This window comes from Amia ocellicauda, chromosome 5 (genome assembly GCF_036373705.1).
Source record: "Amia ocellicauda isolate fAmiCal2 chromosome 5, fAmiCal2.hap1, whole genome shotgun sequence".
In the NCBI taxonomy this organism is placed as follows: Eukaryota; Metazoa; Chordata; class Actinopteri; order Amiiformes; family Amiidae; genus Amia; species Amia ocellicauda.
The window spans coordinates 52,911,555-52,934,586 of NC_089854.1; the positions used below are offsets into that span (position 1 = coordinate 52,911,555).

A 23,032-nucleotide genomic window follows, 5' to 3' on the forward strand; every position below is an offset into this window, starting at 1 on the left:
CTATGATGTTCCTGAATGTACAGCCGCAGGGTCTGGTTTAGGTGCGTGTTGCTGAAGTCAAATCTATGGGGTTTGTAGCGGATTTGAGCATCTCTCGCAGTGTAACATGTCAGATCACTTCTCTGGGAGTGTTTACTCCACCTGTGTGTGGTCGGTGTAGGTCAGCTACTCAGAGTGGGGTTACTGTACACAGCGCTGTCAGCCTCCCAGGGGCTGCTCTCCTCCACCTCGCCTGTCGTCATTGGGCATGTCCTGCGCCAGCCCCAGCGCCAGGGGAACCGCCTCGGCTTCCTCTCCCTCTCCTCCTCTCTCCTCCGCTTGTCCTCCTTCTCACGGCTCCCCTCCTCCACCCCCGTCGTCCGCCGGCCCGGGATCCAGGTGAACTGCCGTCACCTGCACCGTTTCCTCTCCTTGGCCTCCGTCCTCTGCTTGGCCTCGTTGCAAGTGATGACATCAGCGATGGGCTGGAAAGGATTGGACATGATGCCGTCCTCGTCCTCCACCTGCTCCTCCGGCGCGGCCCTCCCCTCTCGCTCGGCCTCCTCCCTCTCTCTCTGCTCCCGCTCCTCTCGGACCCGGCGCACTCGCTCCGCTCTGTCGCGCTTGTCCTGCTCCTCCAGGGCCCTCTGCTCGGCCGTGTCCTTCTCTACGCGCCCGTTCAAGGCCGCGTATTTGCAGTGGATGATGCGGAGCAGCCAGCCCAGCCCCCTCTTGACGGGGTGCTCCCGATTCATGCTGTTGTCCATCACAGCGCAGCACGTCTCGATTGTACAGCGACACTTGTACTTGTTCACTAGCTTATCCAGGGAGAGAGACTGGACGAGACTGGACGAGTTCTCCCTCATACAAGGCCCCGTCGCGGTCCTGCTTGTTGCCCAGGACAAGCATGGGCTTCCCGGTGATGCGCGGGTGTCTCAGGACCTCGGCCAGGGTGTCCCTGCTCTCACGCATGCGCTCCACAACGCTGGAGTCCACCAGGAACACCACGCCGTGCGACTTGGCGTAGTAATTTTGCCAGATGCCCCGGATCGACTTGCCCCCACCCAAGTCAAAAATGGTCACCTCGGAGTCCCCCTGCTTCAGGTCGATTTTGGAGAAGCCCACGGTGGGGGCCACGTCTTCTGGATTTTCTCCCAAAATTCCTTCCAGAGTCGCTGTTTTCCCAGCTTTGTCCAGACCCAGCATCACTAAGGTCACTTTCCTTGCCGGCTGGCGCAACCGTTTCACCCATTTGCCACAGTTCGCAATCATACTGAATGAAAATGTCACTGACTACTCTTCACTGACTGCTAGCTACTCCAGTCGCTCCTCTACACGCTGAGATGGGTGATACAAATGAAAACAACTGGAAGGATGATACACCGAGCTCAGGATTTGCATCCGCTGGCGCTGTTGCATTTGCAAGTGTGTCCTGACCCTGTAGCATGTGGGGATGTGACGCGTCTGCCGCTTATGATGTCATAACTGGGACCGGAGGCAGCACTCAAGCTGTTAATCATCCACTGATTAAAGCTGCTGCTAATGTCATAATTGAAGGAAAAGGCAGGGCATCAGGCCTTAGATGGTCATAATTGAATCACGTGGCCAGAAGCTCAGTTCTAGAGCAGGGATGGCGAACCTTTGTTAGGCTGGAGTGCCCATAGTCTGGTTTGTTCAATTCACTAAGTGCCAAGGGTGCCAATGATAAATTCGGGATTAAACAGCAATTTCTTTAAACAATATTTATATTTATTTTTTGTGGTAATTAAGCAAACATGCCAACAAAACAAATCACAATCTACAATACAGAATAATCCAAAACACTATGGACAGATGGAACCCCTGCATCCACCCTCCTGCCACCTGCATGCACTGATAACCTCCCCCCACTTTGAACCCCCCATGTCCCTCTGTGGTTTGCAGGCCTAATGTAGCCCAAAGTACATCCACTTCCACCTCCCAAAAAATAAATTAAGAATAAAGTAGTATATTTATGACAACTGTTTATTTTGTATCAGTGTTACTTCTTTAATAGATTGTTGATATGAATTTATTGCATGATATTGCTATTTTATTTTTTAAATGTAGCATTTGTGGCTTGTAATTGTGGTAAAGGGGTCTTGTTGCACAGGCAGTTATTTGACACCTGGACTTGTGGCCCATTGCTTAATTTAGGTTACCCACCACTGCCATAATCAAATCAATGATAAGTGTTTTTTTTCTTTCATATATGACTTCATTGTGTATTGGATTAATTCTTGAACAAAACATGTTTACAATAAAGCTTTGCCTGATTTGCAAACATACCATCTAACATGAGAACAATTGGCTGTAAAACATCAGGTAGCAGAATTTCACACAAATTACCCTTGGATTTGCAACCCATTTCCAACATTGTCTGTAGAATTGTAGATAATGGTATAATTCTTCCTTGGATTACTAGTCTCCTGTATTTTGAAAAAAACTGGGAATATTTTCTCCCCTTTTATTTTTTCATATGAGTCAACCAACCCCTCCTGTTACTCAATCCATATGAAACATCATCACAGTCACAGCTGTACCAGTGGTTAGAACTGCCATGTCCAGGCCTGGAGCTTGATGGGACTGTGCTCTTATTGATGGCGAATGTAGATGTCACTCACTCACTGAGGTAAACAATTCCAGGACTGAGCAAACCAGAGACTCTCATACAGTATTATCATTGCTATTATTATTTATTTCTTTGCAGACATCCTTAATTCAGTTTAAGTGAAAACCAAGTGGAGAAAGATTAATTTCCATATTTGTGTGTGTGTCGCAAACCCATCCAATAAAAAATAAGATTATGATACAGTAATAATGAAAATAACACGAAAATGTACTAAAAATGTATAGATGTATATTGTGGCAACACCAAGCCATTGACAATTTAAAATGAATTTAGATTTGAATAACTTAAAATTGCATGGAGGCACCAGTACACCAACCTTTAAATAACTTAGGCTACATTTAAATAACTTATACATCATACGAATAACATGCTGAATCACTCAAGGCAGAAGACTAACATTATTTAGTAAGAAGCTATAGTTAATATAACAGTACTGATATCTAAGTTTGCTAACCTTAGCTAACTAAAACTAGATTTCTCTTACTGTTTAATAAGACTGATTAATTAATCTGGTACATTTTTATACAATGTACGTTATTAACTTAGGGCCGGATTAAATCAAAACTTTGACCCATCCGCTAATAGAAAACTACAGCTGTACTCAGTTGCGGCTTCATTTTCAGTTAGATGCCACTTTCTTCTAATCACAAATGTAACCGCTATGATGTACAGGTTTGTAGTTTGTTATTAGCGGGTGGGTCAGAGTTTTGATTTTAATTCGGCCCTTAGTCTTCCGATCTGCCAGTTAACCAGATACCTTTCAGGATAACTTGACAGAAGTCTGGCTTTTTCTGTATCTCAAAGCAAGCTTAAAGTCCAGCTGGGTAAATTAGCAACACATAGCACCTATCCAATTAAGAGCTCCATCCCTGCGCCAACCATTACACTGCATTAACCCCTTTAAGACCCAAGAACTCGATATTTTCATTTTTATTGAACAATAATAATAAATTCCTATTCAGCCATGTTATACTTTGGATTGTTAGTCTTTAAATAGCTTTTTCAATCTCTTTGCCGAGTGAAATGCAAATCTCAGTTGATCCTCAGATCAGTTAAACTAATTACAGCTTGGTTGAAACAAACCTTTTATATTCATATACACTTGTTAGCAGTAATCACAGTTTTTAAATATAAATATATATGCAGGGCATGTATATAAATATATATATATATAAAGCTCAGTGCTCACTTTAAAATTAAAAAGTATTATAATGCTTGAAAAATTACATTTAAAAAATCGCTCAATTAATTTCAGTGCAGCTTCTTTTTACTGTCATATCGAAACACAAGTGGTTGTAGCAGCTGGATAATTATTCACCAAACAAACTTCTTATAATTCTCTCGTCTTTGCCCCAGAAGTAATGTGTTTTTTTTTTTTTTCTATTTCGGGAAGAATACAAGTAAATTAAAGAAATGTATAAGGATTGTTTAATGAACAAGATGTGGCTTTTTTCTATTTACTTCAGTATCATACACTTTGGATCAATGTAGTGGTGATTAGTGTCTGGCTGTTTGTATCTATCTATTTATTTATTTGAGGGGCAGTATAAAATCTCGATATAAATGTATATAGGAATGCACAGAACGTGTAAGCGAGTTATATTGATTGCACTCTTTTTCTTTACTTTTTAAAAAGGTTTGTTTCACCTGAGCAGTTATTGGTTTAACCAATCTGAGGATCCGGTAACTAGAAATGAAAATGGCAATGAACAACAATTGCACCTATGGAGGCCTTTATTGAAAAAGTGTGCAGAAAAGATGCCTTCATAGAGAACATGATAAGTTATAGATAAAATCTAGCCTGAGGGTTAAAAGCAGCTTCTGTAAAACAAAACAAACAGCATCTAACATGACACAAATTCAACAAGAATGTATTATTATCAATATTATCCAATAATAAAGAGTAGGCTTAAATAAAGTAGCTGGGTCTGTAATACGTTGTGACAGGGATGCTCTTTGTAGGACTGGTGCTGTTACTGTTGGCATGCACTTTTATTGTCATCACTGTAATAGAATTCACAGTGATGTCGGTGTGGTCTTTGTCATGTGACCAGGTTGACACGGGTTGAGGATGCTAGTGTGAAATGGATGCTAAACACTGATTGTGCGTATTTGCAGTTCTTGAATGAGGAGAACAGGCTTAGATTTTGCCTGTTATCACAGACAACTCAAGGAGAATAAATTAGGGCTGCCAAACAAGACTTGACAAGAATCCTAATTTACTTGGAGTGAGACATAGATTATTTCCCTACGTTGAGAGATTTCCTATGGAGAAGTGTTAATTACTGTTGCTTCTTCTATCAGAGGTTCAACAGCTCTAGGAGTGGCTATTGTGGCAGTTCTCCAGCTTTCTTCAGACACAGTCCAGCAGTCTGGAGGAGTACCTTACATAAAGCTTGATGTTTTCTCTTCTTGGGCCATTTCATTAGCAGTTCTCCAGATAGAGGGACTGCTACTTTCTTCTGCAGAGTAGCACAGCAAGGAAGCACTTCTTTGGGTACTATAATTGTCCTTTTTCACGAAATTCCCAGTTCACTTCTAGCTGGCTGTGGTGTCATTGAAGATGAAGAAGGCTATTAAAGCCCTAAAGTTCTCGACTGAAATAAATGTTTGCATGAGAAAGACTTTAAATGGAATCCATGCTCTCATGAAAAAACGCAGCCCTACTGCAGTATACACTCACCTAAAGGATTATTAGGAACACCATACTAATACTGTGTTTGACTCCCTTTCGCCTTCAGAACTGCCTTAATTCTACGTGGCATTGATTCAACAAGGTGCTGAAAGCATTCTTTAGAAATGTTGGCCCATATTGATAGGATAGCATTTTGCAGTTGATGGAGATTTGTGGGATGCACATCCAGGGCACGAAGCTCCCGTTCCACCACATCCCAAAGATGCTCTATTGGGTTGAGATCTGGTGACTGTGGGGGCCAGTTTAGTACAGTGAACTCATTGTCATGTTCAAGAAACCAATTTGAAATGATTCGACCTTTGTGACATGGTGCATTATCCTGCTGGAAGTAGCTATCAGAGGATGGGTACATGGTGGTCATAAAGGGATGGACATGGTAAGAAACAATGCTCAGGTAGGCCGTGGCATTTAAACGATGCCCAATTGGCACTAAGGGGCCTAAAGTGTGCCAAGAAAACATCCCCCACACCATTACACCACCACCACCAGCCTGCACAGTGGTAACAAGGCATGATGGATCCATGTTCTCATTCTGTTTACGCCAAATTCTGACTCTACCATCTGAATGTCTCAACAGAAATCGAGACTCATCAGACCAGGCAACATTTTTCCAGTCTTCAACTGTCCAATTTTGGTGAGCTTGTGCAAATTGTAGCCTCTTTTTCCTATTTGTAGTGGAGATGAGTGGTACCCGGTTGGGTCTTCTGCTGTTGTAGCCCATCCGCCTCAAGGTTGTACGTGTTGTGTATTCACAAATGCTTTGCTGTATACCTCGGTTGTAACGAGTGGTTATTTCAGTCAAAGTTGCTCTTCTATCAGCTTGAATCAGTCGGCCCATTCTCCTCTGACCTCTAGCATCAACAAGGCATTTTCGCCCACAGGACTGCCGCATACTGGATGTTTTTCCCTTTTCACACCATTCTTTGTAAACCCTAGAAATGGTTGTGCGTGAAAATCCCAGTAACTGAGCAGATTGTGAAATACTCAGACCGGCCCGTCTGGCACCAACAACAATGCCACGCTCAAAATTGCTTAAATCACCTTTCTTTCCCATTCAGACATTCAGTTTGGAGTTCAGGAGATTGTCTTGACCAGGACCACACCCCTAAATGCATTGAAGCAACTGCCATGTGATTGGTTGGTTAGATAATAGCATTAATGAGAAATTGAACAGGTGTTCCTAATAATCCTTTAGGTGAGTGTAGGCATCTCCTGTTAACATTCAGCTTGACAGGAATGTGCAGATCCTTTTCTAACTATGGTATACTTGGGATAATTGTGAATTTGAATACTTACTTTTCTACCATTCTAATATAAAACCTGCCACCAGCACCTTAGATGAAAATGTAATATACATTAACAAAATATCAAAGAACCGACTCCTTATTGGCTGATGTCTGGTCCTGGAAGGCTGCAGTCCAGCAGGTTTTATAGGTTTCCTTCAATCACCCATAATTTAATAATGAGGAAAGTGGTCAAATTTGTCCAATTAAGCCAATGATCAGTTGAACTAGGCAGTTAGGAGTTGACGTACAAATAATACCTTAAGCCAATACAGCCCTAGAGGACCAGGATCCTGCACCCTGGCTTATGCGGCTAAAATCCACACAAGGAAAGCAGGGTTAATCATATAGCCTGTAACATGTAGTCCTGAGGTCTGAGACCAATTCAATGCTCCCAGTGGGTTTTTAACAATTGGTCGGTGTGCCTTTAAAGATGGCATGATAATATGGCATGATAAACTACCGCTAATCTGCCCCAAGTTAATTTTACTCTTATTGGGAGTGAAGTAATATATTACTAATGGAGTAGTGGTCAGGGCTCCCTCCTGGGTGGAAGGTTGTGGGATCATTCCTAGGTTCGGGACACTGCCATTGTTCCCTTCAGCAAGGTACCTCACCTAGATTGTTCCAGTAGAAAAATAACATGTTTAAATGGGTAATTGTATGTAAAACATAATGTGATATATTGTCACATTTTTTAAGTTGCCCTGCCTAAGAAATAAATTGTAATTTCATAGCTCTTGCTCTGTTTTTATAGCTGTATATTTGGTGACTGTTATTCACCTTGGGAAATGGTGTCAACTAATAAATAATAACAATAATAGTCACCAGGCAACTTTGAGACCGGACAGGATTGCAAAGTTCCCCTTAACCGGAAACAAACTTACAAACCGGTACTCATGATTCCTGTCACTGATCAGACAAAGTGTGCATCCTTTTTTAGATTCTGGGCATTTCTTTCTAATGAATAGAAGTAGCTGCAGTAGCTTCTTTTTTGGGTTGCTTTTATGTACATTTTTCTGTGTCTGAGAATCTGAAATGATTTTGTTGACTGTGTTGAGCAGATTGTATCTGTTCACTGATACACTGTGACAAGCTAGAAAGAACAATTTTGTGTTTGCTGTTTGAAAGACTGACCTTTCTATTTAAATATTTAAAATAACTTTTGTGCTACATGCAATACTTACCTTTTCTTTTGTCATCTCTATATAAAACATTGTTTTTTAGAAATTCAGACTTCACCTGAATCTCCTGAATTTTTTAATCAGGATTATATTATAGTTATTGAGTTATGTTTTTGGAGGACCTCATATGTGAAGTGTTATAAATTGTGAATGGTCAGTCAATAAGGTAAGCAGCTGCACAAAGCAATTCTAATAAAATGGTTTCAGCCTCACAGCCACAAAAATGTTACAGTCTGCCCTGTTTGATTATAGCAGTTTAAATGGAGAATCATTGAAGTCCAGGATTAATTTAAACTATTTATATAGACATTTGTGTAAGAATACCTACTGGGAAGGGAGTGGGAAATGAGCATGCGTGGATATAGTTTATTTATTCATATTTCTAGTTACCTTTGCAGCAATGTTATCCTTCTGCAGAAATCAGTCATCCATTAATCTAGTCCCTGCCACTAATCCCTAGTCCCTGACACACTGTAGAGGGGAGACGAGGGCAGCTATTAGATGTCAAATACACAGGAAGATGATAAGGAACTAGTAGTCGCACTGCAATTATACACCCTCTTCTTAGTGTCCTTGCCCTCCTCTGAAAGAAGGAGCGTTTTAATCTAGCTGACATTCTGCCCATCTTAACTTCCCTGCCCTTGAAGAAACAGTACATGAAATGGCATTGTTATGGTTCAAGTACAATACTCCTTTAATCTTCACTGGTAGGAATCAATAAATAACTAAAAGGAACATGTCTGACCAGTAAAGCAGTTTTTACTTTGTGTTTGTTATAATATTTATTAAGCAGTACATACAAGCTAACCTAAAAGACAGGACCAAAGCTTACCAAAGCTGTTTTTTAGGATTTTAATTGCATTTTCCATCTGACCGTAACAGTTAAGTTCTACAAACAAGAGAAACCAAAACTAATCATATTTGCATTCCGATTTAAAATAAAATACCATTGAAAAGACATATGAAGATAAAGTAACTAAATAATAATGACTGCTAAAACTTTACAATGCTTTCGCAATAAATTGTTAAATAAAGAATACAAAGGTTGCAAGTCAAGTTTCCCAATGTGAAAACCTGATGCATTAATTCCAAAGAAAATAATTGACAACTGCACCAATCAGCCAGTTGAGCCTTCCAGATCTCATGGGACATCTTAGAAAAACAGCAAAGATCCCCTCGTGGCTGTAAAATGTCATTTTTGCTCCATAATTAAGAAACTGGGGGGAATAAAATGTAGAAAATAAATAAATAAATGAGACAGGCTAATGAGTCTCCAGGGAAGCTTCCGTTGTGCATGGTAAATCAGAAAATACTTATCTAATGAGTTTGAGAGGGGATATTATTATTGTGCAATGCAATCCCACCTCACATAAGAATGAGCTACTAAGAGATTAAGAAATGTGCAATTCGAGAACTCGGTCTTGCATTGTTCCAAACCAAAGATGCAAAGAAGTCCCAAGAGCAAAATTATTATTGCAAGATTGTTTGGCCCATTTAATGCATTAATCACTGTCATGCACAATCAATTAAACCCTGCCACACTGTTGAGCCCGACAAGTCCATGTGCTTAAGACACACTTCAGTTTGCAAGGCTGTCCCCTCTCAGGAACTGTTAACATGAGGCCTCATAATGGGGTGTTAAAACTGCTTGAAATGCTGTTTGCAGCTTAAAGCAGGCATGTGGTGCTCATCCTGTCAGAGTAAAGACTAGCACAGGGTCTGTGTACGACAATGAAGGGAATCCCAAAGATGAATGGGCCACAGTCAGTAAGTTAAGAATCCAAAATAATTATCCAAAAGGCCTGGCTCCTGGTTCGAGGTTGACTGCTCTTTCAAGTCTAAGGTAACACAAGCTCAGTAACAGGTTTGTGTAGCCTACATAATGAGCACTGTTCCACTACCTAAAGTGTTGTCTTTTACCTTCTGCTTGACTTGAATTGTCAGCATCTCTTGCTCAATTTATCTTTTTCTCTCTCGGCACTAGACTGAGAAGAGCCATCAGAATATATAAGAACACACTACAATCTTGAAGTCCAGCATTGCTGATCTCATTTACCCGATGAATAGCTGTTCTGCTGGCGTTTACTAATGGCACTGTAAAATTCTGATTTGATTTTCATCTCAAATACTGTTTCTTCGAAAGAGCTGAAAATAAATGCATTTCATGTATCTTTATAAATGTACTTTGATCTTCAAGGTGTTGTAATGCATGTTCCTTTTTCTGCCTCTGCCGCAATGTTTACACAGCTAACACTTTCTCTGCATCTATTAATTGAGGATTGTATTCCATTAGGTAAAACTATTAGTTTTCTTGCAATTTCCCTCACAGAATTCATATCTGAATACCGTGATCTAGGCAGAGTTTGCGCTAGCCTTTTTTTTTTTTATGGGCAACATGGCCGTTAACATTCCAGAATTCCGGCCATATAGAACAACTATCGGACATATGTTTTAAATAGCCATATAATAGCATACATTTAAACAGCAATAAACACTATGATCCAACAAATGTATTTTATTTAAAGTAGTCAGCAGAATGAACTCTTCACAAGCATATAGGCTACAACAATTAAATAAAACAAATAGCCTTGCTATTGTTCATGAAATAAAGACATTAGCCTACATTAAATGTATGTCTCTTTGCATTCCAAGCCCGTCAAATTAAATAACTTGAATATAAGCTAAATGAAGAAGCAATTAAATTCGAAATTTAAATTAGATTTTTAGGAGCCTCAATATTTTGGCCATCATATATACTGACAAATACATGTGAGATGTACTCAATATTCTCCCATAGACAGAGAAAATACACTGTTAATGCATAGCACTACAACAGCTAAGCCCCCGGGTCTGAGTGGTAATGGACTGTAAAATATGTTCTCTGTTCCTCTTGTTTTTTCTCTCGAAGCAGTGTGGAACTTTGTATTTCTTTGTAGCCTAGGGGAAATTATAATGTGGAGTACCCTTGCCCACAACAATCCCCAATCCCATCCAGTTAATTAAATATAATGGATTTTAAATGGTAATATGCAATGTACAAATACCACCAGGAAATTTGAGTAATAATCAGAACATGTCCAAATTATTCTACATTAACATTATGCTTCTATGGATATTCACCCAGTATTTAGGTTTCAAGTGGAATATTTGGATACAAGGACCTGCCTTCTTGGTGGCATTCAGCATTCTTTAGATTCTATTGCATTTAAAATCGTTCAGCACAGATGTTCTAGTGCTTGTTTCTCAATTTAATCTCTAGAATCAGGCTTTCATGATGCATGTATTGATGTGCTTTACAAGGTCATAGATTTGTTGTAATCTACAGAGTTGTCGTCCTTGAGATTGATGTATAACTATTATGTATTTTTTTCTTGACCTGCTTAATAATTGATACAAATGAGAACATTATTTTATTTGACCATGTAAGGGGTTTTCTCTGTATACTTCTTGCGTGCTTGATCTTCAAATCCCACTTATCTTTCAAATCGAGGATACTGCCCAATGGGGAAGGGGCCTATGTCATTACCATGGTACCACTGTGAATGTACACGACTGTTCAAAAGTTTGGGGTCACTTAGAAATGTCATTGTTTTCCATGAAAACATACATGAAATGAGTTTGAATAGGAAATATAGCAAAATGGAAATATAGTCATTGACAATAATTGTGTCCTTCAGACTTTGCTTTCATCAAATAATCCTCCATTTGCAGCAATTACAGCCTTGCAGACCTTTGTCATTCTAGTTGTCAATTTGTTGAGGTAATCTGAAGAGATTTCACCCCATGCTTCCTGAAGCACTTCCCACAAGTTGGATTGGCTTGATGGGCACTTCTTACGTACCATACGGTCAAGCTGCTCCCATAACCGCTCAGTAGGGTTGCGATCCGGTGACTGTGCTGGCCACTCCATTATAGACAGAATACCAGCTGACTGCTTCTTCCCTAAGTAGTTCTTGCATAGTTTGGAGCTGTACTTTTGGGTCATTGTCCTGTGCAGGAGGAAACTGGCTCCAGTCAAGCGCCATCCACAGGGTATGGCATGGCGTTGCAAAATGGAGTGATGGCCTTCCTTCTTCAAGATACCTTTACCCTAGGGATGCACCGATTAATCGGCCAGCAATCGGTATTGGCAGGTTACAGGCCAAAAATGTAATAATCGGTATCGGCCGACTACTATAAAATGGCGATTACTTGTGCCACTAATGCTTGTACCCCATTCATACAAATCCGAGGTAAAATAGACTACCTCTGTTGCACAAAATAAATGTATCGGCTTTGAAGATGGGTCTCCCTTTGCGTACCTTTCATTTCCAAAAAATACACCATATGTCGGTGTTGGTGGCCTTTTATCCTATGTCTGAATGGGGTATAAGTCTTTTCTTATTCAAATATATGGAAAAATAACTTGTATAATTAAAATGAGCTGATATTAGAAGCCTCATCAGAAACAACATTATTTAATTTATGACAGGGTAGAAAGTTACAGAAATGTCATAACATCGGTATTGGCATCGGCCGATTATGTTATATGAACATCGGCTATCGGTATCGGCCAATAATTTTCTTATCGGTGCATCCCTATTTTACCCTGTGCAAATCTCCCACTTTACCACCACCAAAGCACTCCCAGAGCATCACATTGCCTCCACCATGCTTGACAGATGGCATCAAGCACTCCTCCAGCATCTTTTCATTTGCTCTGCATCTGACGAATGTTCTTCTTTGTGATCCGAACACCTCAAACTTAGATTCATCTGTCCATAACACTTTTTTCCAATCTGCCTCTGTCCAGTGTCTGTGTTCTTACATTTTTATTTTTATTCTCCAGTCTAAGATATGGCTTTTTCTTTGCAACTCTGCCTAGAAGACCAGCATCCCGGAGTCGCCTCTTCACTGTTGACGGTGAGACTGGTGTTTTGCGGGTACTATTTAATGAAGCTGCCAGTTGGGGAACTGTGAGGCGTCCATTTTGCAAACTAGACACTCTAATGTATTTGTCCTATTGCTCAGTTGTGCACCAGGGCCTCCCACTCCTCTTTCTGTTCTGGTTAGAGCCATTTTGCACTGTTCTGTGAAGGGAGTAGTACACAGAGTTGTACGAAGTTGTACTTCAGTTTCTTGGTAATTTCTCTGAAGGAATAGCCTTCATTTCTCAGAACAAGAATAGACTGACAAGTTTCAGAAGAAAGTTCTCTGTTTCTTGCCATTTTGAGCCTGTAATCAAACCCACAATTGCTGATGCTCCAGATACTCAACTAGTCTAAAGAAGGCCAGTTTAATTGCTTCTTTAATCAGCACAACAGTTTTCAGCCATGCTAACATAATTGCAAAAGGGTTTTCTAATGATCAGTTAGCCTTTTAAAATGATAAACTTGATTAGCAAACACAACGTGCCATTGGAACACAGGGGATTAGGGGATAAAATTATCTTTTTTTGGCCACTAGCCACAGTGTCTGGTAGAAGGAAAAAACTTACCAGCCATTTGGTATTTTTACCAGCCAAAGGCAAACATCACCAGAAATACATGAGGGTGCGTAAATGTGTGGTGAACATGTTAAAACATGGCATTTATTTGGGTAATTAATCAATCACCATAACAAAAGCTAATTGCACACATGTATTGACTAGACAGGTGTGTATGAGGGAAAAGGATCTGGATAGAAAAAACATGCTACTTGCAAGTGTTATAAGATCTTTGATCAAAACATTGCAGTCTATTGAATTATAACACTTGCTAGTAGAGACAGTGTGTGGGAGCATCTTCTTCAAATTAATCAATCACATATGTAATAACATGGCAGCTAATGGGGATCTGTATAAACACTAACACATGAGAAGGGGTGTTATAAGGTGACGCATTATTGCTCTTCATACTCGTATTCCTCTTCACTGCTACTCCCTTCTCTGGGTTTCTGCACATCATTAAAAGTATTTAATTGGATTGGCTAGATATTCATAGAGCCATGGTCTATGGTTGGGTAAAAAATATATAATCTCTAGGGATGATGACAGACAGTAACGTCCTTTCCATTGGCTATAGGTTACTATACTGTCACTCAGGCCAGCCCTCCCCTGCTTGCTTTATCTACTGTGGAAGGAAAGTTAGAAATTCTTTCTCTAATACCTGTTTATCTCTCTTGTATATTTAAGAAAGTCAGGCCAGAAGGTAGCTTGATTTCTGTTTGTTATTTACGATGAGAATCTTGGAGACAATGTCAAACAGTATGATTTAAGTGCCTGCTCCCTAATCCATGTGTTGACCTATGAACTCTGTCCTATAATTATATATATTCTGCTTAGCTAACTTTTAAGATACCATAGTAATGACTTTCTGATTATAACCAGCTCTTTGATTTTTGTGTATAAAAGCATTGACTGTTAAAATGAAGGCAGAGCGACTTTGGGATCTTCTTGATTCACTGTTCCTCTCCAAGCTGCGTGTATTAAAGGCATTGCAACACGTTCCAACCTGATTGAAGATGATTGTTCTTCAACACTACTGTGACATACAGTAACTCTATCTCTTTTTTGCAATTCACAATTGTGGATACTCCTCTCCAGATCTGTGAGCTATAAAGCACACATCATGCACATCCTGAGGACCCTGCCTCCTGGCATATTTGCGCCCACCTTGCGACCCACACCCTCCTGGACCATCTCACAACAGACCTTGTGGTCGAGCTCCCGTGCTTCGGCTCATTGGCGGCCATGGTGGTGGCGTAAAATGAATTCTGGCTGTCCCAGGCCAACAGGGTGCCCAACATGGATCAGACATTTTACTGTTGTGCCAGTCTAACCCGGATTCACTTTTGGGCCAACCGTCAACTCTCTGCGGGCCAGAGAGCCCTTGGGCGTGCGTACCTCCTCTAAATGGTCACAAATTGACATCAATTCTTAGTGCATACCACAGGAACTATACTTCATTTTTTCTTTTACTTCCAATGAATTTGGAAGATATTCTGGTAACATATGTTGTTGATCAGATAAAAGATGACCACTAAGAGCCCCAAATTAATATGAATCCAGAATAGCTTATTGTTCATAAATCAACTGAATAGCCCATATAACATATAAGTATTAATGAGTGTCTCTTCAGTCTTGCTGGCATAAGATTGAGGAATTGAGATCTTCTCTTTCCTGAAAGTATGTTTAACTCTTCAGATGTTTGTTTTCTGTAGAAATGGAAATATAACACATACATATGTACTTACACAGATCTGTATTTATGCATCTGTACGTGTGTGTCTGTTATGTGCTTCAAATCCTATCTATACAGATACTGCTCTTCTTAAATCGAAGGTTGCGATCCTGCCCTACAGAATGGGAAGAAATGCATTTTCCTGGACTGGAGGTGTTTACGTAATAGTTTAAGGTGGATTTAAGTTCTTGAAAATCCATTCAAGATATTTTGTCTTTGTTTATTGCTGGGAGGAATACTGAAGGATTGAAGTGATGCGTGTCATTATCAGTTTGTCGAGGTGCCTTATAGTTATGTGCATATGTTTAAGAGCTACAAACAAAATCAATACTATAGGCTACATACCAGCACAAGTCTGAAAAGTAATTTTGCTTTGTTTTTCTCACTATAGAAAAGCTATAACTTGAGTGCCTGTTGGGGAGGGGCATCTGTCTTTCTGCCCCTGGTGACATCTAAATGATATTCTAGCGTTCTCCATCAGGATTTATCTCCAGACACTCTGCCGTTGGTTAAGCCAGGTCTTCAGCGAGCGAGTGAGTGAGTGATTGGTCAGAGGGAAACAGACAGACAGGCCTCAGACAACTTAATCCAGTGATATTTTATTGGAGATTACCAAATGACATTAGTGGGCTATTGCTCAAACATTTTGGAACCTAACTGATTTACAAAAGAATCACTTGGAACATTTCCCATGCTAACCTGTATGTAATATGAAAACGCACAACCTCATGATAGTTTATTAATCAATAAAGTCTTTTAAAACTTGGATTAAGGATTCGGGTGACTGAATTTCCCTCAAGATTCAGATCAAGACTCCACAGAGGATTGTGGTACCAAAGTGGCTATTTTACAGGACATTTTAAGACCAAAGAGCTGAAAACACTCTGTATCTTGTACCTATCAGACATGCACAACTACAACGCAGCCACAAGTCTGGGTTCCCCAGAGAACCCACCATTAGTCAAACATTACAAGCAAAACGCATCCAGTTGAATCTATGTGTGATAGGACCATAAATTTGTGATAATTAGATTTCATATCCTCACCATATTCCACATATACATAACAGGACAAACTGCCAGGAGAGTCAGCCTGGTAGTTTTTAAATCTTTAACTGTGTAACACCTAGAATCACTGTCAAAATATTACCTATTTAGAACTTATTAATTCAGGCTTAAAAATACTGGTACTCACTTTCCACCATGCAATCTAATTACAGGGGAACACTAATTTTGCAAGTGCGAAACAGTATGGTGTACTTATTTAACTCCGCACTTGTGTCTGCATGCGAGTGGAAACATTCCCAACATACGAAGCAAGGACTGCCACACGAGGGTCACAAACTACCGTTATCCTACGAGGAATGGATGTTTCTGATTTGGGTTGAATGACATGCATGCACTCTGAGGAAGAATGAAGGGTATTTGAATGACCTGTCTGGTTATAGGTCTTTGATTATACATCCCATTTAGGAAAATGGTAGCTGGCATCTTAATAAGAAAAAAAGTGTGTATATATATATTAAGTAGTAAGAGTAAATATTACAGGCCATTCCTTGTGTTTAGAAAGTGGTAGATCTCTCTGGGAAAGGGGAGAGTGAACAGTCATTCTCCTTTAGGAAGGGTTATTGATCTGTCTTAAAAGTATAAATATACCATATGTGCATTTCCATACTGTTACTGATCTTTGAAGTTAAAAAAAAAAAAAAAAAAACTAAGAACACTACGGAAGCTCTGCAAGTCGATCGCTCTTTTACAGCAATGCCACCTAGTGTCGTGAAAACAAAGCTGCCTTCATATCCCCAGTAAATATGACATCTGTGCTATTCATACTGCTGCACTACAGCACTCTCAGCTTGTGAGGATGCAACTTGTAAAACAGTAATTGTTTTATGTCAAGAGTTACTGGCAATGATAGATACTGCAGGCAATCCTATGAACAGCTGGCATATTTACACTGTGAATGGTCCCAGTCTCTTAAAGTAACAGCTATTTAGTTATTGCCTGTAACTATTGAAATGACAGACAGATCTAATAGTCATTAAGTTGAACACAGTGCCAAGACATTTGTTAAACAATCTGCATATACACTCACCTAAAGGATTATTAGGAACACCATACTAATACTGTGTTTGACCCCCTTTCGCCTTCAGAACTGCCTTAATTCTACGTGGCATTGATTCAACAAGGTGCTGAAAGCATTCTTTAGAAATGTTGGCCCATATTGATAGGATAGCATCTTGCAGTTGATGGAGATTTGTGGGATGCACATCCAGGGCACGAAGCTCCCGTTCCACCACATCCCAAAGATGCTCTATTGGGTTGAGATCTGGTGACTGTGGGGGCCAGTTTAGTACAGTGAACTCATTGTCATGTTCAAGAAACCAATTTGAAATGATTCGACCTTTGTGACATGGTGCATTATCCTGCTGGAAGTAGCCATCAGAGGATGGGTACATGGTGGTCATAAAGGGATGGACATGGTCAGAAACAATGCTCAGGTAGGCCGTGGCATTTAAACGATGCCCAATTGGCACTAAGGGGCCTAAAGTGTGCCAAGAAAACATCCCCCACACCATTACACCACCACCACCAGCCTGCACAGTGGTAACAAGGCATGATGGATCCATGTTCTCATTCTGTTTACGCCAAATTCTGACTCAACAGAAATCGAGACTCATCAGACCAGGCAACATTTTTCCAGTCTTCAACTGTCCAATTTTGGTGAGCTTGTGCAAATTGTAGCCTCTTTTTCCTATTTGTAGTGGAGATGAGTGGTACCCGGTGGGGTCTTCTGCTGTTGTAGCCCATCCGCCTCAAGGTTGTATGTGTTGTGTATTCACAAATGCTTTGCTGCATACCTCGGTTGTAACGAGTGGTTATTTCAGTCAAAGTTGCTCTTCTATCAGCTTGAATCAGTCGGCCCATTCTCCTCTGACCTTTAGCATCAACAAGGCATTTTCGCCCACAGGACTGCCGCATACTGGATGTTTTTCCCTTTTCACACCATTCTTTGTAAACCCTAGAAATGGTTGTGCGTGAAAATCCCAGTAACTGAGCAGATTGTGAAATACTCAGACCGGCCCCCCCGGCACCAACAACCATGCCACGCTCAAAATTGCTTAAATCACCTTTCTTTCCCATTCAGACATTCAGTTTGGAGTTCAGGAGATTGTCTTGACCAGGACCACACCCCTAAATGCATTGAAGCAACTGCCATGTGATTGGTTGGTTAGATAATTGCATTAATGAGAAATTGAACAGGTGTTCCTAATAATCCTTTAGGTGAGTGTAGTACTGGACTGAAATGTAACAGGGAGTTTAGGAATTATTCTGGTTAGCTTACACAATAGCAGTCTAATAGAAAATGCTCTGCAAGTAAGTCTTGATAAGATGTTAATAGACTGGACTTTGGGACAAGATCACTTGACTTACCTAGAATCTGTAAAGAAAAAATAATAAAAAAAAAACTATTGGCATACAACTTGCAGGATAAGTTTTCATGTCATGCATTCAAGTTTTAACTGAAATCAAAGGTAGGTAGACAAACATTTTTGAGAAATGCATAATTTCTAACTTGTGTCATGCCCACTGAAGAACACTTCCTGAAAGCACCAGGAGTGGAAAGTTAATACAAATGCCATGAATGAGTGTTATTTATTTTAAATCTGTTTAAAAAGTGGTGTTCTTTCTTTGGAATCTCATATGCAGAAACATAACATGGACAGAAATTCGACAGTTAAAAAAAAAAAATCTGATGTGAAATGTGTTCTAGTTTTAATGAATGTTTTATTCGGTGAGAGGCTGTAGAGGACAGTCAGGGATGAGGCAGGTGGAGTGAGCCCGTGTGTGCTCTGTGGATGCGAAGAGCTGACCCACTGCCGGCACTGCTGTCCTCCACTGTTCTAACATCAACTCGGTGCCGTTTCAGTGGTGTGGGCTGGTGTGCCGACCCGCCCGTCACACGTCTGTCATCTCATCCTCCAGGTCGTCGCCCTCCGTCTCGCCCTCCCCTTTGCCTTCCTCCTCCTCTTCCTCAGAGGTCACATCCAGCCTGGGAGAGACCCTTGGGACAGGAGCAGGCAAACAGGTAGTTCTCCCTGACAACAAAAGAGAACAACAGTGGGTTAGAGAGAAATCCTTAACACTTCACTGTGTTAGACTTTACTGTGCTTCCAAAAACAAAGTCCAACAGTGCCTCGACACTAATGCCTTTCAGTGAAGTAGCAGCAGACACTGTAAATGGGGCTTCAGTCTCGGTCTCTGGGCTCTCTATGTACCTGAGAATCTTGTGGCGGCTGTGCCTACTCCAGTCTCTTTGACAGCAATCTAGGTGATGGAGATTTCCTGAAAACCCCCAATTATTACACTTTGAACTTATTTTTCTATACTAGGAGAAATTATGGAACAGCACATCAATCTAGCTGTGCCTGCAGGTCCTTACAAAAGCATTGACACACACAGACATATACTTGTTTATATACAGACTATGAACTGCCCCACATACACGCGCACACACAATTATTCTGATGGCTTTACCTTCCCAGGGGCGATATCAGAGAGGGCAGTCATGTGCAACAGGTAGTTGTTGTCAGGGAATGAGGCCTCGGCATTGGGCAGGCAGCTGTGGTTGCCTAGACAAGACAATTCACAAAAACACATGAGGTGGGAGCAAAAGCCACGGCTGAGCAGCCTTTGAGATGACTCCATCGGGGAAGAAACGAGCAGACCTCTGTTCAAGCCATTGGCTGTCGATGCAGTGTGTAGATTCTTAACTGAAATGTGCACAACAAGGCAGGGTAAACAAAGACTATATATTTGAGGGACAACCTAAACAGGCTACAGACTTACAAGCAATGTTGTTGGCACCTTGGTGAGGTTGTTGGATTCACGTGTTCTTCAAATCATGCAGGGTTCTTGTATAAATCTCTTGTATAGACTTTCTTACACCTATCGTACAGACTAGAAGTAATTCATTGGTCAGGTCAAACCATAATGTAGTTGTGACCGATCTGAAATGTATAGTATAGTTTTATAAACAAAAGGCCTTGGCTAAACATGACACTCCCAGAAGAACCATTTTGGACAGCACACAGCTCCAACCACCATCCTATTCTGTCTACTTTGAACATCAAGGCTAGGAGACAAAATTCTGTGCCTTGAAGAAGACATACTTATATCTCACTTTCTAACAAACACTGTAATCCCAAAGAGAAAATGTCTGTGCAGAAGCCTTTTATCTCTGCTTAATGGGCCCTTGACTTACAGGACTCAGAGACAAGGCACTATGATTTGTTGTGCACCGATATTGATAATAGCAGGCTCCTCCAAAGCAGCAGTCAAAACCAATAATAAAATGTACGTTGTACAGTCAACACAAGGTAAGTAGCAGGTGACTCAAAGAAAAACACATGTAGTCAGCCCAAATGTTTGATCCAGGTCCAAATTATGAAGCCCACAAAAACCAGGGCATCTGAGGTTCCTGCTAAGTCAAACTCTAGACGAGGGAGAAAGAAGTGGATTTCCAAGTTCAATGCGAGACGGGGGGGATACACAAGGAGAGAAGGCCAAGCTCGGAAGCAGATTGTCCGAGTCACACTTGCTGACCTCGGGAGTATCCATTACAGGGTCACTTACAAGGGCTTTGCAGAAGGAACAGGCCAGAACCCTCACAGTTCAGGAAATCACCCATCTCTGGAAAAGACCAAAAGTGCAACAGTTGTGGGACCCCCTCCGAAACAACAGCCCATTCAACTAAATCAACCATTAGCCCCAAAAGAGCCCATTTCTCCATGCACTACTCTTCACATTAATGATGCTGCTTTTAATGGCAAACAGGAATCTTTAAAGATTGAACCGGTAATTATCTGTACTTCATTTATGTTCCTCTATGTACTACATGCTTCCTGTGGGTCTGGCCGCTCAACAGGATAACATTCCCTGTAAACAGATCGTGTTTGTTTTTATAAGGTGAAAAGGAGTAGCTAAATTTAGAGCTCAAACTACTCTAGAAATATATGGCCAACCAAGGCTTACAGGTAGGAGGTTAGTTCTACACTTCATAAACACCAGTTCAAGGTCTGCTCAAAATACAAGGCACTTTATTATTTGATCATAAAGGTCAAAGGTCAGCCTGTGAATCTTTACTGTATTAAGCTGCGGGTTTGTTTGCTTGCCTGTGGGTTGGCAGGCATCCTGTCCTCTCTCTATGTCCTTGTATAGCTGGTCAATGAAGGCATCCAACTGCTCCCTCTGCTGGGCAGGCAGCTCCAGTGCATCACAGCCGTGGACCCACTGACTGAGAGAACTGAGAAACCAAGACGGCAAACTTTCAGATGAGTCATACATTTCACAAAGTCATACATTCACTCTAGGATTGAAGCACCATCTTCTCAATCAAAGAACGGATTTTAATTAGTACAGCGGTCTCTCCATTAATAACTCTTAAAGCCTATCCCAAAAAAGCAGGTTGTCTTTCTTCACAGACATCAGTCACGTCCTGTGTATTATCAGAGTATATTCATTTTGTCGTCTGTCAGCTCAACATCATCAATAATCAGCATCCTTGCTACTCAACACAGAAGGCATATTAGCAGTTCCATTTGATTAAATACTGATTAATGAGTAACAAAGACCTAATTAAGACAGATACATTTTGTTCTCTCCTTTACACTAGATGCACCCCCATTGCTAATTTGCAAACGTCTTACAGTCAAATGAGGTATTTAGTTTGCACATTTACATATATGGCACTGGTAGAATGGACTGTGTGGAGGGGGAAAAACAAAAGCAGATATTCTCCTGTCTTTACCTGGTCCCGATGCCTTGGCCGTTTGCTCCCACTAAGGCAAAGAGTGACCGGAAGCCTTCAGGTGTGAACCACTGCAAGAGAAAGGAAACTGGCTGAACGAACAAGAGACATGGAACTGAGCAGCTACCACACAGACGAGAATAACGTCAACTCCCACTGAGGCCTCTGCTCACACGTACAATTCAAAAGATACAGTGGGGGAAAAAAGTATTTGATCCCCTGCTGATTTTGTACGTTTGCCCACTGACAAAGAAATGATCAGTCTATAATTTTAATGGTAGGTGTATTTTAACAGTGAGAGACAGAATAACAACAAAAAAATCCAGAAAAACGCATTTCAAAAAAGTTATAATTTGATTTGCATGTTAATGAGGGAAATAAGTATTTGACCCCTTCGACTTGGTGGCAAAACCCTTGTTGGCAATCACAGAGGTCAGACGTTTCTTGTAGTTGGCCACCAGGTTTGCACACATCTCAGGAGGGATTTTGTCACACTCCTCTTTGCAGATCCTCTCCAAGTCATTAAGGTTTTGAGGCTGACGTTTGGCAACTCGAACCTTCAGCTCCCTCCACAGATTTTCTGTGGGATTAAGGTCTGCAGACTGGCTAGGGCACTCCAGGACCTTAATGTGCTTCTTCTTGAGCCACTCCTGTGTTGCCTTGGCTGTGTGATTTGGGTCATTGTCATGCTGGAATACCCATCCAAGACCCATTTTCAATGCCCTGGCTGAGGGAAGGAGGTTCTCACCCAAGATTTGACGGTACATGGCCCCGTCCATCGTCCCTTTGATGCACTGCAGTTGTCCTGTCACCTTAGCAGAAAAACACCCCCAAAGCATAATGTTTTCACCTCCATGTTTGACAGTGGGGATGGTGTTCTTGGGGTCATTCCTCCTCCTCCAAACACAGCGAGTTGATGTTTCTTCCATTTGCGAATAATCGCACCAACTGTTGTCACCTTCTCACCAAGCTGCTTGGCGATGGTCTTGTAGCCCATTCCAGCCTTGTGTAGGTCTACAATCTTGTCCCTGACATCCTTGGACAGCTCTTTGGTCTTGGCCATGGTGGAGAGTTTGGAATCTGATTAATTGATTGCTTGGTTTCAACCCCGTAATAACTGGGTGCTGGGTAGGGTCCTCTATAATTCTGTGTTTCGACCATGTTAAAAAAGTGGCCGCTCAATTTAATGGTTAGGAAGTTGAACGAGTCTATGTACCAAAACTTAGCAAATT

General features: G+C 41.0%; 1 pseudogene; it reads right to left on the minus strand.

Moving 5' to 3' along the window:
• Positions 1 to 389: 389 nt before the first annotated feature.
• LOC136749060 (ADP-ribosylation factor-like protein 13B pseudogene) lies at positions 390 to 14,556 on the minus strand (annotated as a pseudogene).
• Between the last annotated feature and the right edge of the window lie 8,476 nt (positions 14,557 to 23,032).